Raw genomic sequence first — 14,502 nt, 5'->3', positions numbered from 1 at the left:
ATAATCATCACAAATCTTGGAAACAAGTAAAACTTCTTGTCGGTTCCAAATGATCTCATTTGCCTTTCAAAATTATCAAAAATGTACTGAGAAAAGCTGTATGGCTTGTTCAGCACCAAAGCAACCAACTGAGATGCATTCTAGATATTCATCTGATCATGACCCGTACTCCGATGACTCATAGACCTCAACAAATAATAAGCAAGGAGCTTCCATTTGCCGCGAAGATTCTTCCTAAAGTATGGGTGTGTAATGTTACCAGCATAACCCATACGACGTAGAGCACTGTCACAGAATTCTTCTGTAAACTCAGTAGGACCTTGCTCCATGTCATCAACACCTAAGCGTAAAATAGTCCTTAAGTCTCCAGCTGAGAACGAAATAGAACGTCCTCCAACAGTAGTACGAATGTACAAATGATCACCCATCTGCACTGATCGGGCTGAGTTCCAAAACTCCCGAATGAGACTTATTACCAACGGAGGATTCTCGGTCAACGCAAAGTTAATGCGACAACGTGCAAGAAACTGGAGAACACCGTGAAACTCTACAGTGCACCCCGTCTGCGTGATGCTGAGATCGAGTGTAGCATTGTGTTCCTTTGCGAATACACGAGCGTTATCACCTTGTCCAGCCATACCTGCACAAAAACAGACAAAAACGACAAGAAAAACAAAGTTAGAATATACGAAAACTATAAATTAGGGTTTTGGTTTTCTGGTTCGTGATTACGTCATCACGAGGAGGTTTTCCCTCGTCGTGACATCAGCACGAGCCAATATGAAACCCAGAAACACGAAGATCAAAAACATCTCCATATGATGTTAAAATCGATCAAAAACATCATCGTGGACTTGTTTATGGTTCGTGTATGCCCAGAAAACAAAATCGAAACGAATTCGATGAACACGAAGTTGGTTCGTGTTCTTCGTGTGAATAGTGACCGAAACACAAATTTCATTGATTAATTTTGATTTAACACTTGTTTACTTAAAGTTTTGTTAGATTTAACATGTTTAAACATTAATTAATCCAATTTTAAGTCCAATTTAAGTCCAAATTATCAAAAATCAAGGATTTAATCTGTGGTTCGTCGAGGCAAAATCAAAAAGTTGGGCATTATAACGACTTGTAATCATGAAAATCCATAGTTAAAACATCAATAATCTATCCTAGATCAAGTATTTACCAACAAACTAGGATGTTAAATATGAAAAGAAGATGAAATCGATCGAAAATAGGAACGGATGAACAGTGGCACGAGGGAGAGGTGATTCATGTGATTTACTTAAGGTTAATTTTCGATTAAAAGTAATTAATGAATAGTGAAACCCGTATTTATATTCGGAGCTTCGTGGACCGGGCCGAAGAAGTCCTTCGTGGGCTTCACGCTGACGTCAGCATGAGGCATGATGACGTCAACACGGACCAAAACGAATTTTCAGAATTTAAATCACATAATCTCCATTCCTTAGCCAAATTTCGCAAATTTTCCAGAAATCTAAATAAGGAAAAATTCCAGAAATTCCAGAAGCATAAACCTGTAGATACTCGTTACTAAAAACCTGTATCTACTCGAATATGCTATCGTAAATCATCCGTACTAACTTGTCATCACAATAATGTATCAAATAAATCTTACATTATTATCTTGACATAAAAACGATCATTTCTTCATTGATGTTTAACTCAAACAAATACAAAATTACATCAAAACACATTTAATGTATAATATATGACAAAATATCATATCAACAACCTATCACATTACATCTTAGGTTGTGATCTTGATAATAAAACTATAACCTATCACACTAAGTCTTAGGTTAATTACAAGGCAATCCATCCTTGTAACACAGTCTGTAGAAGCAATTTCTGAGCAACTTTCATTGTCCGTCGCAATGCAATTCCAATAAGCAAGCAAAAACAATTTTGCCTTCAATTACAATCTAAAACTTTTGATGCCAATTACATTTAAAATGAGTTTATTATCTGTAACCTGCACACTTAACAAACTTCATTAATGCATCAAAATCAACAATAAAAATATCATAAATATGCGAAACAACCAAAATCTCAACCTATCAATAAAATTAAATCTAAGGCAAGTCAAATCTTTGTCAAGCATACTTAGCAACCAAAAACAATTGAAATCTCAAAAATCTACTTGAAACACATTCAAAAATATTTTGACTTTTCAATTTTCAAAACATTTCATTTTCTAAATTAAACAACTTATGTATTAATTAGAAAATCCATCTTTAAAAACACTTATACCGTAAGCAATAAGACTTATACAATTCACTAAGAATCATATACCTTTATGCTTTATCAAATCTCTCGTGCAATAAAAACTAGTTTGACACACAAACTGACACTTATTACAAAAATAAATATAAAAAGAAACAAAATAAAAATAAAAATAAACTAAGCTACTTTACTTATTTACAAGAAATCTTAAGTTTCTGCGGATTAGATCAGATTAGCATTTACATAAGTCTGCAAGTGAGAAATAATTCTCTTATTATTAATTATGAACAGTGATTCAACCACGATTACCGATATATTTGTCCTCTTAAACACTTGGTACTTCCAGTTTCCTTTGAGTTATGACACTTTTGACATACCCTGGCCAAGGACAGTCACCATGTAACCCAAGTAGCCTAATATGCCATTGAATAGTTTGCGAACTTATGTGACCCACATTCAGGTATACTTTCGTAATCGATACTAGTACTAAGATAACAAAAATTCAATGTATATTCAAAAACATCCTTAACAAATCATGAGACACTTTTTAGATAACTGAAATTAAATACTTTGTGATTTCACTTATTTGCTTTTGCATTTCATTATTTATATGGAACCCGTGATTTTCTATGAGACCCATGTAGCGAACTTTCTGACAACCTATCCCAAGTTGGAAACTTTAGGTAGGCTAGGTATACAATGTCACACCCCACCTTAGGCGGAATCGTAGGATATGACGAAAAGAAATAACATAGCACATGGAATTTATAATAGAGTTATACTAAATGAAATCCAAATAAATGTGATTCCCACAAGCGAGATAAGTCTAGGCAACAAGCCTCAAATAGCAAACGAAGTGGCAAATAGTATTGAATGTTCAAATGCAATCTAGGAGTCCATGAAGGATCTCTTTACTGGTCTTCCTAAAGTCCTTATACTCAGTCTCCTTAAGCATTGCTATTACCTGAAAATGAATGCTCGAAAATGTCAACATAACGTTGGTGAGTTCGTAGGTTTAAAGGAATACAAATGAGTTTGCTGTGCATGATATATCAAGTTTTGGACAATAGTGTAAATATAAACATATAGTAGCATACTAAATACTGATCAATGCCATCATAGTTATCCAACAACACAATCCCCATCACTCTTGTTAACAACTCAATCATGCTTTAAATACCAACAACTACCAGCTGGAGTATAAAGTTGGTCGATAGTTTTCCAATAGTTTTCAATAGATATCAAAAGACATCTATTGCATCAAAGAAATCAATACAAGCAAGCTAACATACACATTTCATAATTACACGTATTTGTCCATGAAAACAAACAAGTTTTGGCACAACTAGTAAAGAAATGAAAAGTGTTTTGAGCATCATTTCCCCCCAAAGAAATAATATAAAAAGGGGTCACGAAACTCACCTCAATAAGCAAGTAGTTATGCAAAGTCCAACAAGGTCGCTAGAATCTACACAACATATATATGAACAAGTTACAATTATGGACATGGTCAAGAACCATCCATTGTAACCCGTATTTGATGATACATATATGGCTACTTTCAAAATATTCCCAACTGATTTGTCATCTATTATTAAGTTACAAGTCACATAACTTAATATAGAGTATTTGTTTTAATGATTTATGATTTAGTTCTACAAGCTCTTATTCGCTGAAATTTTTGGTAACTTTATCAATTTTTATTCTAGATCACCCGAACTAACCAAGTCCTTAAATTTTTACCACAGTAACTTTTATGTGTTAGATACTTAAATGAATTTTACAGAATTTATTTTGTTCTTGAACTATTTTTAAAAATTCGATAATTACAGACTAGTTAATAAATTCACTGTTTGCGCACAGAAAAGTTTTATAAAAGTTAAGGGCCTTCGAAGTTTCAAAAAAAATCCAAATTTTTACTGTACACTCTTAACATCTTAAAAATGTTTCTGGAAAAAAAATTTTTCCAGTTCATAAAATCGACCAAGATATGACTATTTGAAGTCGACCTAAATCTGTTCTGAAAACTCAGCTTTGCGCAGTTTTGTTATAAAATTCGTTTGACAACCTTAAACTTCTTATTTTGACACGAAACCACTTCCACCAGAAAGTAGACTTCCTGAAATTAATTTTAGACACCAAAAACGTGACTTAACCATCTTCCATGACCAAGATACGACATTTCAAAGTTAACAAACAGAATCTGTCCAGATTCTGAAATAACCCAAACTTACTGTTTTAAAGACTACTACAACTAATATTCATATATAAACTTTCAAATCTTTCCAACACCTATTTACATCTGTTATTATGATTTCCATGCCTTCATAATTGAATTTCTCTAATTACATTAATTATTATAATACAATAAATACATAAACTTTTAACATTAATATGATTTATACTTCAAGCTTTTGATTTAACCTTAAAAAAACCTTTTCATTCATTATTATAAATTTGCCATAATATATATTCATCAAATAGGTTACTTATAAATAAAAATTAATAAATAAAAGAAAATATATGCTTATATATATATATATATATCTTTTTTAATAAATAAAAAGACTAATATATATGAAAAGAAAAATAAAAAAAATAATTTACCCCAAGATTGATGATCACTCCTTAGATACCTTGACAAATTAAAATAAATATTATAAGAATTTTAACCATAGATTTTATATAAAGGATCTTTTTGAAAGCATAATGAAAAGTAAATTTTGACTCACCAAAATCCAAGAACTCCTTAAGATGATTGTTTTGACAATTGAGTGGTAAAAAAAAATAGATTTGTGATGGTGTGTTTTGTTTGATGATGTTCGACGGCAACCAAGCATAGAGTTTGTGTTTTAGAATTTTTTTTCCTTTGATCATTAATGATACATATGTTTTATAAGTATAGAAATAAGTGGTTAAGTTAGTTTATAATTAAACTTAATGCATCATAAGAATAATAATGGAATTAAAATTCCTTGCTCACCATAAATTGTTGTAATATATATATGACTAAAATTTTTTACTAAACATATGATATTTTACTATTACTATTACCATCTTACTACTTATACTAATTATATATTATTTTCATAATTATTGATTTCGTTCACCGCTAAATAGCGTATACTAATTTATTAATGTCTAGAAATAAATATGACTAACAACTACAAGTCTAGAAATTACGGGGATAGTTATAGTCATCTATGTTTAGGAAGATCAAATATCTCAATCCTAAACTTTTGAAATTCAAGTAATAGAAATCCCATATTGGAAATGATCACCACATTTCTATGCTTGTTATACTATATAGGCATATTGACTAGTCAAGAAATTTGGAATGTAAGTTAGAGACTATAATAAATTACCAGTTTTGGTGACGGATGTCACATACAAAAACACCCCGAGGACATACTTGTCCGAATCTCAAAAACCACATTAGCCCCTTAATTTTCATTCATTTCATTTGCATAACAATATCACATTTAGCTTTCATGCTCATGATTGGTAGAGGTTTTTGCCTATACATTGAACAAATCTTATAGTAATGCATGATCTTTCACAAAATTTAAGGACTAGATCAATTCATTACCGAAAAGCAAGCATTCTCAGCCATATATCTGAATATGTTTCCCACAAGAACATTGTATAATTTAAGTTCAGATTAAGGAAACCTTGCTACTTTGTGTCTATCAATATATCCCAAATTGTAATTACTGAACTGAACAGTTATATTACGATTAAGCAGACTTAAAAGCTAAGTATCCTCACTTCTAATCATCTTACAGCATTAACTTAAATCTCTTCATATTTTTGTCATTTTCTCATTTTTCACATTTTTATGATTTTCATGACACTAAGAACTCTTTTTGTATTTTTTATGACTCTAGCTATTTACAGACACAAACTTACAAAATTAGTTCTTTGAGAGATTTAATATGAATCAGCATTCTTCATCCCATTGAGAAGAATTAACTTCTCAAATCGAGTCTTATCAAATGCTTTGGTATACAGATCAGCTAAATTATCATCGGTTATAACCTTTTCCAAATGAATTAACTTCTTTTGGGCACAATCACGCAAGAAATGATGTCTAATATCAATATGCTTGGTGACCTTATGCATGACAGGGTTATTTGTAATGTCTATTGCTAACTTATTGTCTATTCTAATAGGAGTATCAAGAAAATCCATACCGTAGTCACGAAGTTGTTGCTGAATCCACAATACCTGGGAACAACAGCTACCAACAGCCATATATTCTGCCTCACATGAAGACTGAGCAACACATGTCTGCTTCTTGCATTGCCACGATACTAATCTCCCTCCTAACAATTGACAACCTCCAGTCGTAGACTTTCTGTCATTGTTACAACCACCAAAGTCCGAATCAGTATATGCAACAAAATCAAACGTTCCTCCCATTGGATATCATAGACCAAGCCCTTGGTTTCCCTTAAGATAACGTAGAACACGTTTTGCTGCAGTCAAATGTGACTCTTTCAGACTAGCTTGAAATCTAGCGCAAAGACAAACAGCGAACATAATATCTGGACGCGAAGCAGTCAGATACATCAATGAGCCAATAATAGCACGGTAATAAGTTGCATCCACAAGTTCATCTTTCGGATCAAGCACTCCTAAACCATGATTTTGCTGAATAGGAGTACCATATGTCTTGGACTCTAGCATTTGAAACCTCTCCAAGATGTCATCGACATACTTAGACTGGTGAGTAAAGAATCCATCTTTCCTTTGATCTACTTGTAGTCCGAGGAAAAATTGCAATTCCCCCATAGCACTCATTTCAAATACATTTTTCATGCTCATTTCAAACTCTTTGCACATCTTTATAATAGATGAACCAAAAATGATATCATCCACGTAAACTTGTACAATTAGATAATCTCGCTTCTTCCATTTGATAAACAATGTGCTGTCTATCGATCCTCTTGTAAAACCATTTGTCAACAAATGCGTTGACAATTTTTCATACCACACTCTGGGTGCTTGATGCAATCCATAAAGAGCCTTATCCAGTCGATATGCTCTTCTTGGATAATTCGGATCTTCAAACCCCGGTGGTTGGTAAACATACACTTCTTCTTTAACTTCACCGTACAAGAAGGCACTCTTAACTTCTAACTGATACACCTTTATACCTTTGAAACTTGTGAAAGCTAAAAATAACCTTATAGCTTCAATCCTAGAAATTGGTGCAAAAGTTTCGTTATAGTCATATCCTTCTCGTTGTGCAAACCCCTGAACAACCAAACGTGCTTTATTTCTAGTAATGATCCTCTTGTCATCTTGTTTGCATTTATATACCCAACGAGTTCCAATCGGTTCTTTACCTCTAGGCACATCTACTAACTCCCAAACTCCACTGGATGATCCTTATTAATTCGATATTGAGGAACCTAATCAACATTCAGACTTTCTCCTAAATTTGTTCTAATCTGGAACTCAGGAGAGCTAAAATCATCTTCCGATTCTTCAGAAATAAGATCATCATCAGGCAGTGTAACCTTTGATGGAGTAAGTGGTGTAGTGTTCGCGGGTTCACTATTATCTGAATCTGGTGTCTTATTCTTGTCTCTACCACTTTCATCAACATCAGTAGTAGACTGAACATTGGTTGGAGTAGTATCGATATTTCGAGTAGGCGGAGATATAGGAGTATTATCCATGTGATCTCTTAAAAAAATCACATCATCAACTGTCTCAGGATCTGAATAAGAATCAGGACCATGTAGTGAACTAAACACACTATCGTAATCCAAGTTTTTGCCACTTCCAGAATTAATAGCGGGCTTATGACTGACAATCTTGATATTTGTTCCCAAATCAACTTTGCCGATCTGTTTGTTGTAAACCCGTCGAATTGATGTTCCCGGTTTATAACCCATGGGAAATCCCTCTTCAACCTTTGAATCAAACTTTAACTGAGGTAGATACTTCAAGAAAGTACACGGTACACCAAATGGCTCAACATTTTGTAAATTCGGTTTCTTCTTATGTAAAAGCTCATAACATGTCTTATTATGACACTTAACTTCAGTAACCCTATTTAAAATATGACAAGCTGTATTCACCGCCTCCGCCCAAAACATAGTAGGAAGCTCTGATTCTGCAAGCATAGTTCTGGCTGTCTCGATTAGAGTCCTATTCTTTCTTTCAGCAACTCCATTCTGTTGTGGTTCATACCGAGAACTGTATTGATGTTGGATTCCCTTTGACAAACAAAAGACATCCATCACATTATTCTTGAATTCAGTTCCGCTGTCACCTGATTCTCTTAACACAAACTCCATAAATGTTTTCAGTTTCGACAAAGAAATTTATCAAAATCTACGGAGTTTCATCTTTCGATTTAAGAAAGAATACCCATGAGAATCTCGAGTAATCATCAGTAACCACCAAACAGTAGTACATCCCACCGATACTTTTTACATTCACTGGACCAAATAAATCCATGTGAAGTAACTCGAAAGGATTGGCAATAGAATTTTCTTGTTTCGGTTTATGTGTAGACTTTTGTTGTTTACCTTTCAGACAAGGTACACATTTGTCTTCCATTCCAAACCGTTTCATGGGAACGCCGTCAACCAAACCATGTTTGACAATGTCATTCATCTTTCGGAAATTGATATGTCCCATTCTTCTATGCCATAGTAACGATTCAGATTCATTTGCTTTCGATAACAAGCAAAGAGACTCCTCTGGATTATCAACACCTAACACAAGGCCATAGATGTCTCTCTTCCTAGGAGCTTTCAGCAGGATCCAGTCTTCAGGAATAACATATCCTGGTTTCAATATAAGTGCTTCTTTCTCATTAAAATGGACAGTGTTACCCTTGTCACAAATCTGAGAAACACTTAATAAATTATGTGATAACTGTTCCACATAATTGACTTTCTCCAGTATAATCTTCCCATTGACAACATCACCTTGGCCGAAAATGTTGCCGCCCTTGGGACCTGCGAAACTAACATACGACCCATTTACATCTTCATAATTGGACAAAACGTTCTTGTCCCCTGTCATGCGCCGAGAGCATCCACTGTCAACATACCAAAGACTAATAGGCTTCCTTGGTTCTCCCTGCACATTAGACGATAAGATGGTTAGTTTCTAAAGGGTACCCAAACCTTTTGAGGTTTAGGTTTGCCGAATTCATCTCTAATGATTAATTCGGTCCAATATCCATCGCTCTTTAATGGAGCCTTGGATGAAGATGGTGTCATAGACTGTTTCTTAGGTGAAGTGAAACGAGTCTTAGGAGGTGAATTCCTTGGTGAGTGAGTACCAAATCTAGGTTGACTCCCTAATCGATCATAGAATTTTGACGAACTATTAATTCTAACAGGAGGAGATCGATTTTGTTGAGCCATCTTCCTAGGTGAATTACTCCTTTGAGGTGTACGAGAACGACTCGGACTTACACTACTAAAAGTAGTATTCTGTGAAGGTCCCTGTCGTTTTGGAGTCTTAGATCTATTGACACTAATCCTTTGATCTGTAACAATAGACTCTCCATATGACACATTTCTAAGTAACTTAACATAATTCTATGCATTTTTATTATCAGGATGTCTTTTTGCATACTCCTCATAATAATCCTTTTTATATGGACTCATAAATTTTGGTGAAGTTACTTGTTCAACTAGTTTACCCTTCTCTTTAGTATTAGGAATATCACTAACATCCCTTGACTTGACTTGACTGTCATTCTTAGGATTCTTGACCTTCCTATTTGGACATTCAATAGCTATATGGCCTTTCTCACGACAAGTATAGCATTTCTTTACTTGTTGTTTTCTAGATTTACCATTTTCTATTTCAGGGATTGGTATACCATACTCCTTCATTTCATTTATGGTATCAAGCGTCGGTATCGCTTCTTCCATATTTGTTATTGGTTTAAAAGGAGCATAATGTCTATCCTTATATGGAATTTGTTCAGCTAACCATTCTTCTTTATTTTCCACACACCAAACTTTATCAATTCTTGATTTAGGTTCAATCCTATTTATAGAAACTTCTTTATCATAGAAAACTGTATCACAGTCTTTCAAAGTATAGTATACTACTTCATCTGGATTAAAAACTAATTCAGTTTGTTGGCGATCTTGTAGAAGTAAATCGGAATCTTTAGACACATTACTTTCCTTTTTACGGATAACATTTTCAGCAGTTAAACTAGTTGAATTTTCTTTTAGTTTCAATATTTCTTGTTTTAAATCCGACACCATTTTACATACGTCAATTATAGAAGATAAAGAACAGGATACCTTCTGATCTGCAGCCTTGCAATCTGCCATGTATGCAACAAAATCTTCAGTTGTCATACCTTCAGGTATCTCAAAGTTCTTCATCTGTTCTTCAATGCTCTTCATAGAAATGTCATCAACAGGATTTGATGACTCTTCCTTTTCTTCAGATGCTTTTACTGCAGTCATTTGTTCACTCTCAGATTTTACTGTCTTAGCAACATTACACATATTCTTCTGTACTATCTCAGATGCACTTTCTTCACTTGAGTACACAACATAATCAATTGTTGCAGCTACCTCATCATATAATTCTACCATGTAGGCATGATTTGAGGTGTCATCGGATTGTGTATCCCATTGATAAGTACCATCTGGATTTTGAACAACAACAGCCTTTGACTCCAAAAATGGTGACGAAACTGGCTGCTGTGGAGTAACAGGATATGTAATCATCGCTTGCGTCTTATGATTATTCGGTGTAATACCGCCTTGATTGTAATTTTGACGACCAGCAACAATATTATCAATCCTCTTAGGTCGTTGACACTCTCTTACAAAATGACCGAATCCATCGCAATTATAACATTTCACCTTGGATTTGTCAAAGCCTTTAGTGCCATTACCTATAGGTCTACCTGTTCTCTGAGTGAATCTTCTGACCTTAATAGTAAGCATAGCAAGCTGCCATTGTAGATCCATTTCTTCCAAATCATCAGGATCTATTTGATTGTAATCCTCATCAATTACTGCAGGATCAGTAACCTTTCCCCCAATAAATGCTTCATGAGCATTACAAAAGGCTGAGTAGATACTCATTCTTCCTTCTGCTGAACTCATACTCATTGGCATAGAGTGGAAAGATTGTGCATTGCTCTTAACATTTGAATTTGTATTGTCATAAGCAACATATCCGACAATACCATCAGCATCTACTATTGGTGTTGCTTCTACACCACTTAGAAATGCATTATTTCCTGAGCTGGAACTTGCTAAATGAACAGACTTAGCATGATATAAGGATGGATCTTGTGTAAAATCTGAGTGAGTGTCTTTTATCCTTCTCTTCATGTCTCTGTTCTTCAGCTTGGAGACTACCTACTCAAAATCCCATGTACTGTATTCCAGATCATCTTGAAGTTGATGAACATAATCAGTCCAAGTTTTAGGCAGTGAATCCAGAAACTTATCAACTAGCTCAGTTTGAGGATAAACAACTTCAAAGTATGACAATTCAGTGGTCAGATGACTGAATCGAATAATAATCTCATCAAGAGATTCCCCTTTCAGTCCATTAAAGGCTTCATATTGACGCTTGAGAAGCTTGATACGGTTTTTCTTCAAAGTTACATCGCCCTCACAATATCTTTCGAGAGCATCCCATAAATCCTTTGAAGTAGTGTACTTTTTAAACAGATGTACACAATCTTGAGGCAAGGCCATAGTTAGAGTAGACAATGCTTTCCCCTCAACAGCGTATCTTTTACATTCTTCAATAGGCATATCAGCATAAGTATACCTACTGATTACTCTGTTCTTCTCATATGAAGGCCAATCAAAACCTTGAGTTATTACTAGCCACGTTTCCATGTCAGTGAGACGAATGTAGTCTTCAAAACGTCTCTTCCACATCCAATAATTTTCCATACGGAAAAGCTTTGGAGGTGTATTACCCCGACCAACCTCATGATCATGCATGATCATCTGGCTGATAAGTAAGGCATTGGGTGAGTTTGCGACAGCTGGTAAAGTAGTCATTTCGAATCTTTTGGTGACAAATTAAACGAAATAACACTAAGTTCATGTGATACGAAGTACACGTGGCATGAAGCACGAAGTATACATGGCACGAAACTGTATGACTTACACGAAGTACACGTGGCACAAAGTGAAGCACGAAGTACACGCGTCACGACCTAAGTCACGAAGGGTAGTTCGTGTTGACGTGGCACGAAGTAAAACAAAGTCACACGTGACGCGAAGTCCACAAAGTGACAATGACGTAAGCACGAAGCAAAACCAACCTCGTGCTGACGTAAGCACGAAGTGTCACACGAAGGAGAGCATGAAGATGCAAATTAACACGAATTTCAAACGAATTTGCAATCACTAGCCAATCAAACGATCTTAAACCTTCTGCTAATCAACCTTAGGGCTCTGAAACCACTTGTAAGGTGCCCTATTGTTGCGTGGATCGTAATAAGACGTGATTCGTTATGTCAAGAGTGCGGAATCCTCTTGAGATAACTAGATTACTATTGCCTTTTGTTGATTAATAAGCAATTAACCAACCCAAGGAGATGCACAAGGCTTGTGGTTCGTGTAGAAGATCACACGAAGGAACAAATAACCTTAGCTCATTAATTCGTGAATAACTCTCAAGAATTCGTAAATCATTAACCTAATTTCGTAGATTAGGTCTTGTAAGTATACTAATTGATATTGGGTTCGTGTGGGCTTAGGCCTTAATCGTGTAATTAGGCTCGAAACAATAACTAATTGATTTGCCCTGTGCTGACGTCAACACGAGGTTCATCCTTCACACTGATGACGTCAGCACGAGGGACGACCTTTAGTTCTTTGTTTGACTTTGTTTGACTCGTACATAACATCCAATCACCGTTTAAGTGTTCTACGACACGTATAAACCTTGATTCTATGTTCTTGTACCTGCAAAACAATATATAACACACAAACACAATACAAAACATAAACAGATATAATATTGAAGTTCAAACGTAATCATTAAATATCAACACAAGTTCTTATTTAAATGATTACAAACAAGTTCCTAAAAACATAAACGATAATCAAATCTATGTTGCGATTGTCACACCGAATCTGCATCTACAACCTCCTTGTTGATTCTGCACATTGTTGACATCTTCAGGTCCCCGGTTGGGACAATCCTCAGAGTAATGTGTCTCTCCACAATGATCACATCCATCAGCAAGTACTTTCACATCCTGTTTAAGATACCCAAACCAAGACTCTTGAGCTGCAAATCCCTTATCCATACGAGCAGATAAGGCCTGAATCTCTTCAATAACTCCAGAATTGTTGCTAGCCTCGGCCCTTGCAACTTTACCTTCCTTGGAACCTTTGCTCATTCGGCTCTCATTCTTCAAAAACCTTTGATCATCAATGCTTTTGAGATGATTCGGCTTCAAGTTGAAAATTTGATCAATACCCGGTGGTCTAATGGCGGAGCCATGAGCCGTAGGAATAATGCGGGCCCGATCACCATAACGGATGTCATTTGGGTCTCTTGGTTGTTCATCACCCATCTCCTCTTTAACAAGTGCTAGATTAAATAATTCCTCTAAGTAGAAGCCTTCGTCGTTTGAATCCGTAGTCGGGTGAGCTACAGGTGAATACGGTATTGGTGCTGAAAAATTGATCCTGCGTCTTGGTGGCATTCTCAAAGGACTATACAAAGGTAGACCCGAAGAACGCAAGTTCATCAACTAGAAATAATCCTGCAAAACACAACTAACACCACACGTCAAATGCACTTGTGATAAGCAAAGAAAATTTAACCTACTAAAGCAAGTAACTTCCTCACGCGTAAGGAATGATCAAACCACTAAATTAACAACTAAATCGGCACACAATCCCCGGCAGCGGCGCCAAAAACTTGATGTGCAAAATCGAGCTTTAAATTTATAAAACTAGAATTACCTAAAAACTCACTACTACGCACTATCGGGCAGTGGGCCCGACCGTTTGTAATATAGCTAAGAGGTAAGACCATGTTCGTTCTCAGGGAATGGATTGACTAATTGTTTGATGAAATGGTTTGGAAAACGGGTGTTGCTTCGAAAACCTTTTGACAATAAAATTAAAATGAATTTGAAAGACAAATTGCATAAAAGTAAGAAAGTCTCAGACAATATAAATAAAAGTTATCCACCTTGAATTCACTTAACCTCAAATGTGATTGCATTTAATTAAGAACAAATTCATTTGAGTTTAAGGA

Source organism: Erigeron canadensis, chromosome 3, assembly GCF_010389155.1.
Source record: "Erigeron canadensis isolate Cc75 chromosome 3, C_canadensis_v1, whole genome shotgun sequence".
Taxonomy (NCBI): domain Eukaryota; kingdom Viridiplantae; phylum Streptophyta; class Magnoliopsida; order Asterales; family Asteraceae; genus Erigeron; species Erigeron canadensis.
The sequence above is the reverse complement of the archived record's forward strand: the minus strand, read 5'-3'. Positions refer to the sequence as shown.